Below are 7,228 nucleotides of genomic sequence, written 5' to 3' on the forward strand. Positions count from 1 at the left end.
AAAATTATTGATTGTCTTTGCCAACCAAGTACAGCTTCCTGTAACCTTAAGACACAAAAAAAGAAGACCTTCATGTCATTCAGCAAAAACTAACCCAATCAAACCAGCTTATAAAAGTAGCTGCACATCTGGTTAACATGGTTTCTAGCTGGTCAAAACTGGTTTTGGCGCTTGATCAGATAAAGAACAAGAGAGTCCGGTTAATCTTGGTCAGTCTTGTTAGGGCTAGTAGATGAACTAAGCTAGAGGCGACATGATTGAGCTAGTTACCTATAATACGTCCTGAACTGCTTGGCCAATTTTAAGATGATACATGCTAGATTTTGCAGCAGATCAGACCGGGGCTTTATCACCAACTGAAGGTTTGAAAGATCATATGGATTTTCACATTGGAGATTTAGAAATAGCAAGTTTACAAGTGCTAGACCTAGTGAAGAACATCTTCCCTGCCTCTGATGCTGAAAAATCAAGGCTGTAAGGACAGAAATACAGTCAGTCAAAATATTGGTCTAATGTCTAATTTCCATAACCCAAGTTTTATTTTTTTTTTGTCCACAGCACTTCTGTCCCTCACAGACTTATTGTTGGTCACGTCAGTATAAATATGGTTTGTATTCAGACTCCAAAGGTCCATTTTCCAGCATCAGACAACAGAAGTGACCACTTGGATGAGATTTGAATAATCCACAGCAAAAGCATAAAGAAGGTCAAACGCTTTTGAGGAAAATTCTGCCTGATAATCTACGATGAGCTGCACAGAGATTCTTGTCAATCTGCTGTACACAAATCCAGACTCTGCGTGGTTCCCACAGTCAGGCTGACTGCCAGTTGTTTGTTTAGTCTGTTACTCAGGCGAGGGGAGGGTGGATGAGATACTCCCTGAGGGCAGGTAGGTAGTGACACCACTAATCGCTTGATTCAACTGTCAAGTGTCAACTCTATAAGCCTATGGAGAAAAGTCTTAGATTTACAGATTGTGTGTAGAATTCTTTGATTGTCAGTGAGGGAATGTTCTAGCAAAAAATATCTTGAAAAGTCCAGTATTATTTTATTGCATCAGAAATCGGGAATATCTAACCAAACCTTGTTTTATGACTGTGATTGAGAAGGAGGTTTTCCTCGTCTGCAGCTGGATATGAATTGCCGGTGATGGTTCTGAGACCTGACAAGAACACTTTTCTCCAGTCTCTAACTCTTGACTGATGCTATGAAAGTCATTATCACGCATATTTACCATTTTACTCTTCCCTTTTTAGTACCCGACGCATGACAGGGAGTCAGACTTCAGGACCCTGCAGTCCTCGCAGTCTCTCTGAGCCTGAGGCCAAGTGCTGAGTCAACAGAGAGAGGAGGTGTCTGCTTTAGTGTGGCGTCAGGCTGGCTCGGACACCAGTCCCCCTCCTGGTCACCTCCACTCCCTCCTTCCCTCCCTCCCTCTCTCTCTCTCTCTCTTTCTCTCTCTCTTTGTCCCCCTCTCTCTTTCCCTGCCCTGGCCATCACTAGGGACTTGTTTTGCTGCAAGGGGTACTTGGTTTTGCTTTGATAAACCTTCCCATACAGAAACAATGGCTCAAATATTAAGCCTGTTAATTGGTTGAAATATTTAGTTGTGATTAATGCCATTTTGCCAGTTTTTTTTTAAAGGAATGAAAACTAGTATGTGTAGGTTGTCCATTTGTGGTGGTGAAAACCAGGAGATTTTATAATTAAGTTTTGATCATAGTTTAATTCCACTATACAAAACCTGCTAATGTCTTTAGTTTGAAGCTGGGTTTTATTTTTATTGCCGTATTGTCTTTCTCATGACAAGAACTGCCAAAATAAAAACCTCAGGTTTCTTATTCAAGGGAGAAGAAGTTGCTTGGTAAATCTGTTTTTTTTTTCTTCACACATAAATATTTTATTTTAACAATATTCATTTCTGATTTTATTAATTGTTACTCATAACACATGCAACAGACATCAGTGGTTGCATCATTATATGAAAACTGCCTTTTCTTAGGAAGTGCCAAAGCAGTTATTCTTGGTACTCATGGTGAAAGGACTTCCCATTTCCAATGGAAACACACACAATTTTCCATATTAAGCATGCTATTTGTTATAAGATTAGATTAAATGAAATTTGAATTATACAGCATTAAATTTGGCCTGAAAAATATATACATTTACAACAGCCAATCCTATTTAAACAGATCTCTCTAAAAGAAAGAGGTTTTTGGTTTGCCAGTTGGTGTGTAATGACTCATTTCCCGCTATTGGTATGATACATAAAAACTGCACATGTTACTGTATGTGTGTGTCATCCACATTTACTATCAAGTAGCGACATGAGCCAGACTTTTGATACTGCCATTAAACCTGGTGCATATTTTTGCTTGTTCTGGCCAAGAACCGCCCAACTGTTCAAAAGACTGGTGTCAGATGAGCATCAAAGTTACTATGCATCAAACAATATTTAATTGATATCTTTCAAACATTCGGTATTCAACATCATAAACATTGGCAAATGTCTCTACAAGTTCTTACTTGGAAATATTCAATGTAGGTTGAGGCTGCAGCTCAAGTAGTAGTCATACTTTACTCCCAAACAGAGCTCTGAAAAGGTCACAGAGTGCCTTTGAACCAAAGTAGGCCAAATCGTCCTCCATTCTTGTGTTAAATGCCATTTGTTTGTGTACAGTATTGGTAAAACCAGATTTTGACTTCAGTAACTGTTCAATGTTTGGCTCATTCCCACTTCTAAGCTTCAAAAGCCACAACCTTTCGGCTTGCAGCCCAGAGCTGTAACCACGAGCACAACACCACATATTAAGTGTTACATGAGTACTGGAAAGATCAGGGGCCTGATGTATAAACGTTGTGCATTTATAGTAAGTATCTTATATTTTCCTAATGTATTGTACCCTTAACTGTGTTAAACATGGTGTCATGTGAATGGAATATGCATGGAAATGATATGCAGATGATGTCATGCATATTAAAACTGGGCGTTGTAAACTCCAAATATGGCTATTTCGGGGAGGAGATGGGGTGAAGATTCACGTACGCACAATCTTCTGCTGACTGGGTATTACAAAGGGATTTTTTTGCAGCTTCTGGCGTATGCATAGCTTTATAAATCTGAAAAATGTTACGTTACAAATGCAAAATCTAGCTTTTGTGCATAAGCACACATTTAGGATGAAATCTACGTAAAGTTTTATACATGAGGCCCCAGCTCTTTGTGCATTTCTTTCCTTTGGACCACAGATAGCCTGGCAACACATATGGTAATATGAAAATGCATGTTGTCGCCTATGTTGTGCTTGTACTGGCTTTAAATTTAGATGTCAATGTCATATGGATTTTGATTAAAAGTAAGCAAACAGACAACTACTACCTAGTTCTAACCAGTCAACAAATTGCCGGCAACTTCAGCAGTGCACTGCAAAAAAATTTATATATTTAACTGATTTTCCTGTAAAAATATCTAAATTGCTTTAGAGAAAGATGCATTTACTTAAAAGGTAAATTACACATGAAGACATTTAAAAGAATATTTCCCTTAGGTTATCGCCTTCACTTTTTTTTCTTCTTAAAGGGGTCATATGATGCTGCTAAAAAGAACATTATTTGCGTATTTTTGGTGTAATGCAATGTATTTATGTGGTTTAAGAATCAAAAAACACACAATGCACATAATAACAATAACACATAATTATAAACACATTTTCCATATACTGTACATTATTGTTTCTCCTATATGCCCCGCCTTCTGAAAAAAAAAGCGAGGTGTGCTCTGATTGACCAGCTATCCAATGCGTTGTGATTGGCCGAATGCCTCAAGCATGTGACGGAAATGTTATGCCCCTTGTCTACTGTGATGCCGTGTGTCCCAGCGGGACGAGACTCAGTCCAGCCGCTCTGCTCATGCACATCCCACCATCAGTTCTCTTTTAGCAGTTCAGTCAATGTACAGGTCCTTCTCAAAAAATTAGCATATTGTGAAAAAGTTCATTATTTTCCATAATGTAATGATAAAAATTAAACTTTCATATATTTTAGATTCATTGCACACCAACTGAAATATTTCAGGTCTTTTATTGTTTTTAATACTGATGATTTTGGCATACAGCTCATGAAAAAACCCAAAATTCCTATCTCAAAAAAATTAGCATATTTCATCCGACCAAAAAAGAAAAGTGTTTTTAATACGAAAAAAGTCAACCTTCAAATAATTATGTTCAGTAATGCACTCAATACTTGCTCGGGAATCCTTTTGCAGAAATGACTGCTTCAATGCGGCGTGGCATGGAGGCAATCAGCCTGTGGCACTGCTGAGGTGTTATGGAGGCCCAGGATGCTTCGATAGCGGCCTTAAGCTCATCCAGAGTGTTGGGTCTTGCGTCTCTCAACTTTCTCTTCACAATATCCCACAGATTCTCTATGGGGTTCAGGTCAGGAGAGTTGGCAGGCCAATTGAGCACAGTAATACCATGGTCAGTAAACCATTTACCAGTGGTTTTGGCACTGTGAGCAGGTGCCAGGTCGTGCTGAAAAACGAAATCTTCATCTCCATAAAGCTTTTCAGCAGATGGAAGCATGAAGTGCTCCAAAATCTCCTGATAGCTAGCTGCATTGACCCTGCCCTTGATAAAACACAGTGGACCAACACCAGCAGCTGACATGGCACCCCAGACCATCACTGACTGTGGGTACTTGACACTGGACTTCAGGCATTTTGGCATTTCCTTCTCCCCAGTCTTCCTCCAGACTCTGGCACCTTGATTTCCGAATGACATGCAAAATTTGCTTTCATCCGAAAAAAGTACTTTGGACCACTGAGCAACATTCCAGTGCTGCTTCTCTGTAGCCCAGGTCAGGCGCTTCTGCCGCTGTTTCTGGTTCAAAAGCACACGCCTGTGCACGGTGGCTCTGGATGTTTTTCTACTCAAGAATCAGTCCACTGCTTCCGCAGGTCCCCCAAGGTCTGGAATCGGTCCTTCTCCACAATCTTCCTCAGGGTCCGGTCACCTCTTCTCGTTGTGCAGCGTTTTTTGCCACACTTTTTTCCTTCCCACAGACTTCCCACTGAGGTGCCTTGATACAGCACTCTGGGAACAGCCTATTCATTCAGAAATTTCTTTCTGTGTCTTACCCTCTCGCTTGAGGGTGTCAATGATGGCCTTCTGGACAGCAGTCAGGTCGGCAGTCTTACCCATGATTGCGGTTTTGAGTAATGAACCAGGCTGGGAGTTTTTAAAAGCCTCAGGAATCTTTTGCAGGTGTTTAGAGTTAATTAGTTGATTCAGATGATTAGGTTAATAGCTCGTTTAGAGAACCTTTTTCATGATATGCTAATTTTTTGAGATAGGAATTTTGGGTTTTCATGAGCTGTATGCCAAAATCATCAGTATTAAAACAATAAAAGACCTGAAATATTTCAGTTGGTGTGCAATGAATCTAAAATATATGAAAGTTTAATTTTTATCATTACATTATGGAAAATAATGAACTTTTTCACAATATGCAATTTTTTTGAGAAGGACCTGTATTTTTAAAAATTTTAGTGAGTTTTACTTTTATAATGGGCAAAAATGCAAATGGGGTAAGAAAGTTAATTCAAGATATATTCTGTTACACATAGGTTTGCACACAGGTAAACATGACTACATTACATAATCTTCTCTTGTTTGAACAAGATTTAAATGTTTACACTGGAAAAGAACACACAAATATCTGTGTTCAGGCATTTTATTTACTTTAAAGTATGAGATATAGCAATACATTTATGGCCTGAGTTACATTATGTGGAATAACTTGAAAACTAAATTTAAGTTATTTTTCAAGAACTGTCTGTAGTTATATAGTGTTTTAAGAGTCTATGCAGGATATTTAGATGTCTATCTAAATTTCATTAGCACCTCCTTAGAATTGTAAAGCACAGCCAACAAAAAAAACACACAAAAAACCCAATCTGAAGTCACTCTTGATTGTTTTGCTGTTGTGGAGAAAGAATTTACCACCATATCATTTGTAGCGTGTCTTTGGGATGAATGGCTCACTCGCTAATGCAAACACAAGCTCTCCTTGAACTCTGGCCAGTTTTATAAGTTTGCAGGTTGATGTTGGCGACTCCAGCCTCTCTAGAGGTCACAGAGGTCCAGTAAGAGACAAAGTCAGGATCAATAGCACACAGTGTGTTGTTGGGGGATATGAATTAAATGCAAGGGATATTTAAGGCAAGGTTAGCCCCTTAGCTGTGGCAGTAAGAGGAGTCCTGATAGCGGTTATTCTGAGATTTTGCTTAGGAGGCACAGCTAAGCACATTCTCTAGCTAACGCTCTTTATATTCAAATGCCTTTTATTGGAGGGTGTGGCCGCATAAGGTGAGACATTGGACAAGGTTAGGCTGTTGTTACATTTTATTGGCGCAGGATAATTATAACCACACGCACATGCTCCCAGGGGATCGTGATGGGCTTCTCCCTGCGGAAAACATGACGCTACTGTAGTGCCCTGGTTTCAAAACTTCATGCTGATTACCTAGAAAACTAGAGCTAATGTTCGACTTAGCATGCCTGAGAATGACACGCAGTCAAAGCGGAAAAGATGATCAAAAGATGATTCAGTTTTTAAAAAACAATTATGATGTCTGTGGCCTCATCTCCAGATGCCTTAGATTTCCACTTCGTCACGAATGTGACTTGGAAAAACATGAGCAGAAACTAGGAAGATTATTCTGAAGTGCCCACTTTGGTGAGGCAAATGTTTCTGTATTTACAGAAAGGCTTCAGTTACAGATGAATGACATGTTAAATCCTTCTATATCTTTATGTTTCCCTCTTTCTCTCTCATTTTTTCCCCTTTCCTCACACGCATACCCATACATGCGGTATGGAGAGCAGCTAGCATTGGCTGGGGTGTATGGGGAGTTTGCATGCATCCTATTTAATCCAGTCGTAAGTTATTTATTAATTTTAAGTTTCTGAGAAACATCCCCTTCCCCTGTTTATAATGTGAAGCATATTAATGTAACAACATAAAACTGTATGGATGTCAATAGAGTCCAATAATTGTGATTAATCACATGATTTCCAATCAGTATTTATAATGAATAAATAATAATGTTAAATATGGTAAATTTTAACTATTTATTTATTTACATTTTTGCACAAACAGACCCTGTATTATACAAGCCTTAACCTTATTCAGTTTTTGAATGAAATCTTTGCATACTTATGTTTGA

The sequence above is a fragment of the Cyprinus carpio genome, chromosome A23 (assembly GCF_018340385.1).
Source record: "Cyprinus carpio isolate SPL01 chromosome A23, ASM1834038v1, whole genome shotgun sequence".
Lineage (NCBI taxonomy): Eukaryota > Metazoa > Chordata > Actinopteri > Cypriniformes > Cyprinidae > Cyprinus > Cyprinus carpio.